The sequence below is a fragment of the Typopeltis vanoorti genome, chromosome 16, assembly GCF_054136105.1.
Source record: "Typopeltis vanoorti isolate ZY-2024b chromosome 16, IOZ_Tvanoo_1.0, whole genome shotgun sequence".
Taxonomy (NCBI): Eukaryota; Metazoa; Arthropoda; class Arachnida; order Uropygi; family Thelyphonidae; genus Typopeltis; species Typopeltis vanoorti.
The window spans coordinates 71,209,239-71,221,580 of record NC_143564.1 but is presented as its reverse complement, the minus strand read 5'-3'; the positions used below and the strand labels follow the sequence as shown (position 1 = coordinate 71,221,580).

The window sequence follows — 12,342 nt, the reverse complement described above, 5'->3', positions numbered from 1 at the left end:
TTTTTTTTTATGTTTACCTCTGCAGTCTGCTTAGCAGTTGGAAAACTTCTTTTCCTGTCCCTATACACACTATCCCCCCCCACATACACACCCAGAACCCAAGGCACACAGGTCTATCCCTCCACCAAATTCATTAACCATGCCCACTGACATTCATATCATTATCACATTTTGGAAACATTATCAAATCATAATTATTATCATATGTTCACACATTCTTACTGTTCCTCCCATGTTGATCTTGTTTCCCCTGAGTCTCCAAATTAGGTCTCACCCCAATACACTAGCCTTTTATCTAACTATATCTCTCTGAATTTAATTACCAACTTGTCATGTGTCAAAATAACAAAGGCCTATGCAAAATCTAAATATATTATTATATATGCCTCTTCCTTACACAATACATTTATCAACATGTTATATTACAGGATTGTCAAACTTCTCTTACAAAATGAGAATGAGATGTACAAGAAGCTTCAGAACATACAGGAATATACATTCCTGTATATTATATAGAATATGCATAGAAATTGCAAGGAATAAGGGACTCAGAAGAAGTTTCCTAATTTTGTGTAGTGAGAGGTCATATCCTACAATACAGTTAATGGAAGCATATGGAATGCCCCCATCCTCTCTCTCTCTTTCTCTCTATATATATATATATATATATATTAATTTAGATTAATAAATCATAAGCATTAAACTTTACTTCAATAATTAAGTTTAAGCAGGCAGCTTTCCTATCTCCCAAAGTGGAGGATCAATTTTACTGTAATCACTTTTTAATGAGCTTAATGACAATCTAAATGGAACTCTCAAGCATACAAAATTCATCAAAATGTTCAGCATACAAAATTCAGTGGGCAGTATTTTATTTACTTTTAATACCAAAAAAAAAAAAAAGATACAATATAGTTTCTTGAAAAAATTCCCAATGCAGTGATACGATCAAACTTTTAATATTCTTGTAAGAATATTTCTCCTTTTTAATGAATCTGGCCTAAAATAACATTCTCACATAAGTTTTACAAATCATTTTTGTACAAAGTTTATCTACATATTTCAAAGTAAAATATTTAATAAATAATAAATGTTTTGTGAATTAATTCTTGTATTACATGCTAAACATTGGGTTACTATAAATGAAGTTACATACCTAATAAAAAAATTCCAAACCTTTTTTTGGAAGACGTCTGTGCAGTATTTAGTACATAAGGAGGACACTTATTTAACAGGATTTCTTGATCATTTTACAATTTCCAGAAAACTTGATGCTATCTCAATGTTTTTATAGTATACATGGTATATCTTTGTTCAGAAGATACAATGAGTTATATGCTCTTTCAGCAAACATTGACGATCAATATTTGCTGATAGACATACAATATATTTGACAATAATTCTTTAATTATTATTATTATTACGGGTATCTTATCTCCATGGAGTCAGTAGACTCATTGTGGGAGACCCAAACTATCAAAACAATATATACCATATCTCTTCTTGAATTCATTTACAGATGAAGTACTCGCAACTGAGTCAGGCAAAGCATTCCACTCATCACAACCCTCCAGGCAAAAAACCTCGTTCTCACACCCTTGTTACTTTTCATTAATTTCAAAGGTAACCTCTTGTTCTTCCATCAGTATCACACAGCTGAAACATTTCCCCTGCATCAATCTTATAAAAACCTTTTAGTAATTTAAATGTTTCTATCATATTCCCCTCTTCTTTGCCTATCAACCAACCTCTGCAATCCACAAGCTCTCAATCTATCAATGTAGGGAGCATTTTTTACATCACTCACCAACTTAGTCACTCTCCTCTGAACCCATTCCATAATCTCCTCATCTCCAAGGAATCCAGGTGACCAGACCTGAGCACAGTAATCCAAATGTGGAAGTATCAATGCTTTATAAAGGGGAATAATAACCTCTTTGTCTCTGGATGTTGGTGTGTTCCTCAATAACTAAGTAATCCTATGTGCAATCTTGGACACCTTAGCAATGTGTCCCCTGAACTTTATCTCCCTATCTACGAACATCCCTAGCCTCATCAATCTCTTGGAGTACCATTCAATCAATGTAGTACACAGCTGGTAATCTTTTAATCACAAAATGCATAACTTTACACTTTTCCATATTGAACTGCCATCCATTTCCTTTTGCCCATTTTACCAGCTTATTTAAATCATCCTGCAAACTCTTAACATCAACTTGATTTTTTATTGCACTACACAACATTGCATCATCAGAAAACAACTGAATATCTCCCTTTAGCCATTTCTGATATCATTTATGTACAAATTAAACAACAATGGCCCAAGCACAGAGCCCTGAGGCACACCACTGGTCACTTAAAAGAAGCACCTCATCCTGGACTCTGCTCTTCCATACACCACCTTCTGGTATCTCTCCCTGAGCCATTCTCCTATCCATATCACCAGTTTAGTATCCATCCCCATCTGCTCCAATTGCGCAACAGTATTCCATGGGATATCCTGTAAAAACCTTAGGAAAATTCAGAAGTACCACTGTGTAGCCATTTCCTTTGTCCAACTCAGATGTCATTCTATTATAAAAAGCTAATAAATTGCTAAGGCAGGATCGACCTTTAACAAAACCATGTTGGCCCCTATAGAGTATCATATCTTGATCCACCCATTCTTGAATTTTGTCTTTAACCAACTTTTCCAATACTTTTACCACCACAACTGAGATGGTGATTGGTCTGTAATTACTGCAGTTTTTAGAGCCACTTTTATGCAAAGGAACTACTTTGCCTTCCTTCCACTCCCTAGGGACCATACTAGAGTTCAAACTTAAGTTAAATAACCAAGTAAGAGGCGTTGACAATTCGTTTGCACATTCACGCAACACCCAAGCTGATATTCCATGTAAAATATTCCATCTTACAGCAGTGTTTGCATTTAAATTTTGCAATATACTAAGTGCCTCTGATTTCTTAACTTCAATTTTCACATTAGTTATTGCTACAGGTACAGAGATATTCTCACTTGCATGATAGACTTTTGAAAAGCGATCACTCAGTAACTCTACTATTACATCTGAATTGGTCGCCTCGATACCATCAGCACCCATTAAGGTTATCCTTCCGAGGTCATTCTTCCTTTTACTTGCCACAATGTGGAAGAACTCTTTGGGATAACCCTTGATCTCCAAAGAGTTCTTCCGCTATGTGGCAAGTAAAAGGAAGAACGACTTCGGAAGGATAACCTTAGTGGGTGCTGATGGTATCGAGGTGACCAATTCAGATGTAATAGTAGAGTTACTGAGTGATCGCTTTTCAAATAAGACCACAGAAGAAGCCTAAATGATGTGGATCCAGTAGTAAGCTGGAGTCAGTTGTCATTGGTTCTCTACAACCAGATATTTAAACTTTTTTAGAACCATTTGTTAAAATTTAAAAAAAAATAGAGAAATGATTATTAAATTTTAAACTGTTAAATAACAAGATTATCCATTGAAAAACTTTTTTTGAATTAAGAAAACAAATATGATAAATATAAAGTCACAAGAAAATGCAGAAGAAATCTTAGAAGACATGTTTTTTGAAAAGTGGAGGTTGTAGTCCTAATGAAAACTGTTTTAGAGAATAGAGGTAGAACATATGAAAGGATAGAAAGTATGTTTGGAGTTGGAAAGTGAATGGATGTTGAACAGCAGCTGCATGTTTATGGGTTTGAGAGAAAATGGAGGAATGATGCTGACTAGTTCAGTGGAACACTGCCCATAAAAATACCTGCAGAAGAGGCAGAAAGCAGAACTTTCTGCTTTCTGCATAATGACTGGAGTAAGGCTGTGGGAGAGGATCACCAATTAACCAAATTGCTCTCCTATGGACAGCATCAAGCATTTTTATCAAGGTTTAAAACTTGTAAACTTCAATTATATATATTCAAGGTATTTAAATTTCAATTAAAATTTTCAGTTCTAGATTAAAAAGAAATCATTTAACCACAGGGCTTTATTTTTACTGTGGATCCAAGACATGTTGGAACTACATTGTGTAGCCTATGGGTAGACCTATTTGCTGTTCAAACAGAATTAACAGTGCTCACCTGTACTTGTGCTATGTATAACTACTTTATTTTCATTATTTTTTTTTTTTATTCTACTTTACAGATGTTAATAAATTGTGGTAATGATCAGCTCTCAAACTTCTGCAATGCATCATGATTACTTTCCTTTTTTCTTGAAAACTGTTAATACCATATCTTGAGAGTATCTGTAGCTGGTCACAATTTAAGATAGCCATCATACTTTGCATTAACTAATCTCAGTATACTTTCCTAGGTTAATCTGTAAAAAGATTTATTTTGTTATACACTTGTTTCTATAAATTAAGGAACAAAGAGAAAAATCAAGATACCTAAAAAACTGCATAATGAATTTTTATGTAATTCAGTGAAAAGCAATATGACATGAGATGCAAAAGAAGCACCGTAAAAATAAGTAAATAGTTCAATTCAGTAATAAATCAGTACATGAAGACAATAGTCAAAAACAAGAGACAAATATGAATTGTCAAACTGCCTCAATAAGGAATGTGGTCACCTCTCACAGTAACACACCACTCACAATGATTTTCATACCATTTATAATGGTGTCCAGGAGCTCAATTTGTAACATCCATTACTCCTGCAAAATTTTCCTAAGTCTCTATTACACTGACACACGGAAGAACATAGGGACCAAACCATCACACTACTTCCACCGTAAATGTCCCTCTCATGGATATTAGAAGGATGATAAAGTGTCTATAGTTCTCTCAAGATTAGAGCATTGTGCAAAAGTTCTCACTTGTGGCATAGTGATAGGGGGCACATGAGAAGTATAAGGCACATGCAAGAAGAGTGACATGCATAAGGAAGACCAAAGCTATTTATGAGAGAAAGCTAGCTGATGAAGCCAGAAGAAATCCTAAAAAGTTGTTTGTTTCACTATGTAGCAAGTAAAAGAAGGAATGACTATGGAAGAATGACCTTAAAAAGTGCAGATGGTTGGGAAGTAACAGAAGCAAACCAAATAGATGAATTATTCAGTGAGCATTTTACAGGGAATGTACTGTCTAGGAGGTGACATTGACTGATAGGCAAATAGAGGTTTGAGAAATGAAGGTGCTTAAAATATTGCAGAACCTCAATATGAACACAGCCATGGGGTCAGATGCCATATTGGCCATGTATTAAGAGAATGTGCAAGGGAATTATCAGTCACAGAGCTGATAATGGAGTACAGAGAGAGTCTCATTGAATAAAGGATGCTCCAAGACAGAAGTAGCAAATTATAGGCAAGAGGTATCTCAGGAGTGATGGTTAAGGTATTGGAGAAATTGGTGAAAGACAACATTTAGGACTGGGTAGATAGGAATATGATACTCTATAAGGGACAACATGGTTTTGTGAAGGGTAGGTATTGCCTTAGTAATTTGCTTATTTTTTTTATAAGAAAGTGACAATGGAGTTGAATAAGGGAAATGGCTACTCAGTGATATTGCTACTTTGCAAAAGCATTTAACAAGATTCCACATAGAACTCTATTGCATAAATTGGAGCAAATGGGGATGGATATGAATCTGATGATTTGGATTATAGAGTGAATGATGGACAGATATCAAAGAGTGATTTATGGAAGGGTTGAATCCAGGAGAAGACAATTGACCAGTAGTGTACCACAAGGCTCAGTAATTTGGCACCCTCCATTGTTTAATTTGTATATCAGTGATCTAGGAAATGATCTGACAAGAAACATTCAGTTCTTTGCTGATGATGATGAGCTGGGAAGAACAAAGGTAAATGGCTGCCAGTTTAAAATAGTCAAGTGTAAGGTGATAGTCAAGTGTAAGGATGCACTTTGGGAAGAGATCACAAGTTGTGTACTATATCAATACAACTGAAATGCAGGAAACTAATGATGGAGGGACTTGGATGCAATTGTGGACAGGTAGTTGAAGTTTAGAGGGCATATTGCAAAAGGTAACCAAAACAGTACATCAGATTATGTGGTTGCTGAAGAACACACTAACAAGCAGTGATGGAGAGAGAGAGAGAGAGAGAGAGATTATTATTATTATTATTCAGGCCTCCAAGGAGGCAAAAAGACTCATCGAGGGAGGTCCTTCCTAAGACATAAAGTCTGTCAAGACTCATCGAGGGGAGGTCCCCCCCTGAGAAACACAAAGTCTATCATACCACTCTTTAAACTCACTGACTGTTCTCGCTCCCACCACTCCAACAGGCAATGCATTCCACGGCTCAACCACCCTCCACACAAAGAAACCACTCCTTACCCTCTTGCTCACAGTTTCCTTTCGTAACTTCCAGGGATGGCCTCTTGTCATCACTCCTTCCCGCTGTTCAACCAAGCGAAAGAACTCCCCAGCGTCAACCCTGTAACCACCTCTCAACAGTTTAAAAGTCTCAATCATATCACCTCTCCTTCTTCTATCCACCAAACTCTGCAGTCCACATTCTCTCAGCCGATCCTCATAACTATCCTTGTACAGTCCTGAAACCATCTTTGTCATCCGTCTTTGTATCCTTTCCACAGTTAATTTATCCCCTTCAAATCCTGGGGACCAAATCTGAGAACAATAGTCCAAGTGTGGTCTGATCAGAGACTTATACAACGGAATGATAACCCTCTCATCTCTGCAGGTCAGTGTCCTTCTCATAATAGCAGCAATCCTCTGTGTTACCTTCACCACCTTTGCAATATGTCCCCTAAACTTCAGGTTTCCATCAATCATCAACCCCAGATTTCTTGTCTCCCCTACTTCCTCCAGTATAACTCCTCCCATAGAGTATGCAGCATCCCATCGATGTTTCCCAAACCTCAAGACCTAACATTTTGCTGCATTAAACTGACACCCCCATTCATTTGCCCATCTATCTAGCTTATTTAAATCCTCTTGTAGGGCTACCACATCTGCACTATTACTAATAATCCTTCCCAGCTTCGCATCATCCGCAAACAACTGAATATCCCCCCTGCAATCCACTGGCTATGTCATTGATATAAAGGTTAAACAATATAGGTCCTAGTACTGAGCCCTGTGGGACCCCACTTGTAATCCTCTGCCTCCTGGAAACTGCTCCACCATACACAACTCTCTGATACCTATCAGACAGCCAATCCTGAATCCAGTTGACCAATCTGACATCCAGACCCATGTGCTGCAACTTAACTATCAGCTTATCATGTGGCACCCTGTCAAATGCCATATTGTTCCCATATATATATAAGGCTACATGTGGACTACTGAGCACAGATCTGAACTTCTGGATTCCATGGGGATGAAGAAGTAGTGAAGAGGATCTAGAGGCAGGTTCTATGGAATGCTCCTTATGAGAACAGATTAATGGTCTGTAGGTTTCAACAATAAGCTGCAATAGAAGCATTTAAGTTGTTAAAGGGATTTCATAGGATTGACACTAAAGATTTTTTTCAGTATATGTAAATAAGGGAGAGAAGAAGGGGTCACCAGTGGAAGGTGTGCAAGATGTGGTTAGCAAGGGTGTTAGGATAAGGGTGATTGGTGAGATTTTTTGCTTGGAGGATAGTGAATAAGTGGAAGGGATGCCAGAGATGGTTGTGAGTACTTATCAGTGAATGTATTTGTAATAGATTTCAGTTTGATATGAACACAGATGATTAAGAAAATAACTATTTATTAACTTAAAAGCTAATTAATATAATTAACGGCTATTGTAGCCTCTTTTTGTTTAGGAGTGTCCCTTATATTAATACATTGGCTAACATAACTCAAAAAAGGGGGTGTGTATATATATATATTTTAGGGCATTATGGGCGAGTATAGAAGACAATTATGGCAGAATAAAAAATGTGGAAAAATTTTGTACATACCTTGTTTATGGTTTAATGATGCCTTCTAAATCCAAGATTTAGAAGGCATCATTAAATTTCAAACTGAAAAAACACCTAGACAATGGAAAAAGTACCCACAATTTTTATTTTTTTGTAAAATTTTGATAAATAGGATTAAAAATCAAATAGAAAAGATATTAAGACATAAGCAATTTAGTTTTAGAAGAGATAGAAGCACTGTACATACATCCTCCTGATACACCTAAACACAGATTTTAGCAAAATATTTGACAGTAATGATAAAGAAATATTATCAATAGCATTTATGAAAAATATGACAATGAAAGAAATGTATGAAGAAAGTAAAAGTTGCGTTCAAAGTTTATTTTTCACTTGGTCAGACTATAATAAATTTAGTTTAATCCTTTATCCAAGTGTGTGCAAACAAAGTTTGCACACACTTGGATAAAGATTTCGACTTCTTCTGCCTTGGTATCTCCACTTGGGCCTGGCTCCCACTGAAGAGACCTCAATAAAGGTCGAAACTAGTCTGGGTAGTGGCCCTTCCCTTAATGCATATATTATACATATTCGCAAGGAAGTGTATTTTGCATTATGGGAGATACTGAGATAGGAGTGTTGGTAGCTTGCTCCACCTTTGCAAGGAGTCACCCGGTGTTGTACCACTTTACCCCAGTCCTGAAGATACTTTCAGGCGCAAACTTTGTTTGCACACACTTGGATAAAGGATTAAACTAAATTTATTATAAAAGTTGTATTATTGTACATTAAACTTCAGAATGGCTAAAATAAGGACTGGTATGAGGCAGGTTTGTAATTTTTAAATTACTTTTTTAACATAGTCATTTACTGGATTAGGAAAAATGGTTATATATATATATATATATATATATATATATTATGCAAGCAAACTCAGAAACATTGTAAAAAGGAAGCTGAAAAAGCAAAAAAGTTCTTAAATTAAACACAATGCCAGAAGGAAATTTTTATTTTTCTTATACTGATCCCATACATTAGAGGCTGAAGCACTTATAAGCACATCAACACTTTGTGTAGGATGTGGGTAAGAATTGAGAATTTTTTTTTTTTTTGAAGAATTGAAGATTGTAGTTGTTTAGGAATAATTCACGAATGACCTATACTTCATAGGTCATTTATGTACAGTAGAAAGAGAGTGGTGATAAGACAGAGCCCTGAGGACATCCTGCATTGGTGGTGGTGAAGCACTATGACATACAGTGAATGACATACAGTGAATATGACATACAGTTAAAGATACCAAGCTGTTTTAAACCTGTGCTTTGCATTATGGGTAAATATTAAGATTAGTGATCAGAGCTTATTCTACTTTTACCATGAGTTGCCTTGGTCTTGCACTACGTGCAGGGTCAGCTAGACTTGCAACACTTGCAGGCACAAACTTGATTTGTTTGTCTGTTTGCTTACTTGGGAAATGGAGTAAAACCAAGTTTAAAATAGCTTGGTATCTTTAACATTTATTATACCCAAGGTAAAATACTTTCTATACGGTGAATGATCAAAGAGAAAGCTGACTACCCAGTTACAGAGGGTGGCATATAGACTAAAGGATAGTAGTTTGTTTAGTAGGTATTGATGCTGGACAAGATGAGAGGCTCTGGAAATGTCAAGAGCGACACACAAGTTTCTCTGAACCTTTCCATGGCACATGTCCAGTGGTAGGTGATATAAACTAAGAGGTCAGCTGTTGATCTTGAATAGTGGAATCCATACTGATGGTCACTGATTAATTGGTGAGCCGCTAGGCAGGCCCGTTTCTGCATTTTGCAGGGCCCCTGAAAGTTAGTAACATTTATGGAAATTTTAAATGGAAGAATATCTTGTTAATTAATTAATTAAATCAAATATGAAAAATATTTATGCACACAAATAAACAAGTATGCTCTTTAGCATCAATTTAAGTAAAGGGAAAAATTAGTTAAAAAATAAATGTGTTTGTATGTACATGATATATTATTTTATTATGTAAGTACACATTATCATAGAAATATGCGAGAACAATGATTTATTTAATAATATAAATAATAATATAAAAATATGAAAAAAAATATCCATTTTTACTATAAAGAATGAAATATATGTATAACAAAAAAGATTTAAAAGAAATCTTAATATATTAAATTTTATTCAACCTAATGCACTTATCAATAAAATCATTTATAATGCTATCAAAATTCAAATTTTTTGCAATTTCATGCTCTATAGATATTATTTCCAGGGACAACAAACATTCTTCAGACATAGAAGATTGCAAATAGGTTTTTGTTAATTTTAATTTGGAAAATGACCATTTTGGATGATGCAAAATGGTCATTTTGACTGGACTGGTCAATAATATTTTAAATGTTGTTGTAATATTTGGATAAATATCCGACAAATTATTTGCAATTATGAATTTTAAAATATTAATGAGTGCATCTTCGGGAACAATATTTCTAAAAATAATTAATTCATTGTAAAATTCAGATTCAACAATAACTGTATTTATTTTTTGATACAGCTGTTTGCGGCAAAATTTTAATTCATTTTGTGTCATTTTTCTTATTAATTTCATATCATGAAGAAATCCAAATGATTTTTCGTGGATTTCATACAATTCAAATCTTTTTTTGACAGATTGTAGAGAAGTATCTAAAATTACAAAAAAGAAATTTATCCTAAAATTATCTTTGTTATCACTTATGGTGTGATTCATCAGGCATTTCATAATCAAAGAATATTTTTCTTCGACGTACTCGACTTCCTTTAAATTTAATTTCTATTTCTAATAGATTTGACAGTTCTTTAGCAATCTCAAAACAGCTATCAAATCCTGATATTCTCTGCTCTTCAAAGTGCACTAACTCTTTAATATGCTTAGTTGCTACGTCTATGGGAATTTTTGCATTTTGTAATACTTTACTTACTAAATTAACTTTTGACAAAAGCTCATACCAAATTACAAGGCTTATAAACTCAAAAGAATCTATTTGTTCATATATTGAAACCACTTCTACTTTGATAGTATTATCTGATGCAGTTTTAAATAATTCTTTTAGTGCATTTAAAAATTCTGGAATTTGAAAACGTACAGCTCTAACTGATTCTATTCTACATTCCCATTTGTATCACATAACTGTTTTGGAGTTAACTGTTTAACAAATTTCATTAATATGTCCCAACATGAAGTTGAGGCAGCAAATAATGTATATATTTTTTGTATAACATTAAAAACATTTATTGCTATAATTGATGATTTTGCGACATCCCCTAAAATCAAATTTAAATTATGACAGGTGCAAGGAGTATAAAATGCCTTATCGTTTTCATTCAAAATGCAAGCACGGACTCCCTTATATCCTCCTTTCATATTCGCTCCATTATCATACCCTTGCCCTCTACAATCTGACAATTTAAGATTTAATTTATTCAAAAGTGATTTTATATTTTCATATATACCTTTACCAGTTTGTTAAAAACGTCAAACAGTGTTCACTAATTTCAATATCTGCTTCAAATATATGTAAAAATCTAAAAAGTACTGAAATTTGGTCCTGATGACTAACATCAGGAGCATAATCGAGAATTATTGAATAGTACTATATAGTACTTTGCCTGTCGTATCATATTTACAATATTTTGTTGAATTTTGGTTCCCATATCAACAATTAATTCATTTTGCACAATGGGTGATAGATACGAATTTTGTTTCTTACCTATAATTTTTTTCCCCGAACATCGCATTAAATGATCTTTTAAAAGTGGATCAAATTCTGCAATTAATTCTATGATTCCAAAAAAATTACCATTATGAGCTGTGTACAAAAGTATCAAAATTACCAAATAATAATAATTTATATCAGTCATCCAGGTTATATCTGAAAACAGATAACCAAATCAGTAGACCAGAATATATAGATATGATCAGAGAACATATCCCACATGATAACTATGATTCACCTTTCTCTACATAACATACTATTTATTATCTGAAAGAAAAATCCTCAGACCAAAAAAAAAAAGAGCCAAATACTGAGAAAATAGGAAATTAACAGGAGTTTAATTAAAATTAGGTGCCTGGAAGATATTTTTAATTACTAATGTAAGAGCCAGAAGGCTTCATTTCAGCGATGTAAAATTACACAGGCAAAGTAGATACTAGATCCAACATTATTTCAAAGCCGAATGTTTGTAGAAACTATGAAAGTTTCATAAGTTAACCTGAGAGCTTACAAGAATACAATCCTCGGCATCCCTGAGTTGCATTAGCTTGCACTACTTAAAAGACATGAGTGCTGCCAAGTATCCATATATTCGTCTTTTATTAGTGCATTTTATAAAGGTTTCACTGCCCAGACAACTGTTTTGAACTGGTTGATTCTCCTCAGAGACCAGGCACTGTTTAAGTAAAGCACCTCTGTAAAAATTAGGCGATCCCCCAAGCCACTCCCTA

General features: G+C 34.5%; 1 protein-coding gene across 3 annotated transcripts in view; it reads right to left on the bottom strand.

Annotated features, from left to right (window-relative positions):
• Positions 1-3,350: 3,350 nt before the first annotated feature.
• The window catches only part of LOC150098116 (polyamine deacetylase HDAC10-like), a 420,755-nt gene continuing 411,763 nt past the window's right edge, over positions 3,351-12,342 (bottom strand). For 2 of the 3 annotated variants that reach the window (XM_090406206.1, XM_090406204.1), the window contains one exon: positions 3,351-4,322. The gene's annotated coding sequence lies outside the window, so the exon portion shown is untranslated. Of the gene's footprint in view, positions 4,323-8,937; positions 9,686-12,342 lie in introns of those variants that run through there. The other variant, XM_090406205.1, reaches the window with a different exon arrangement.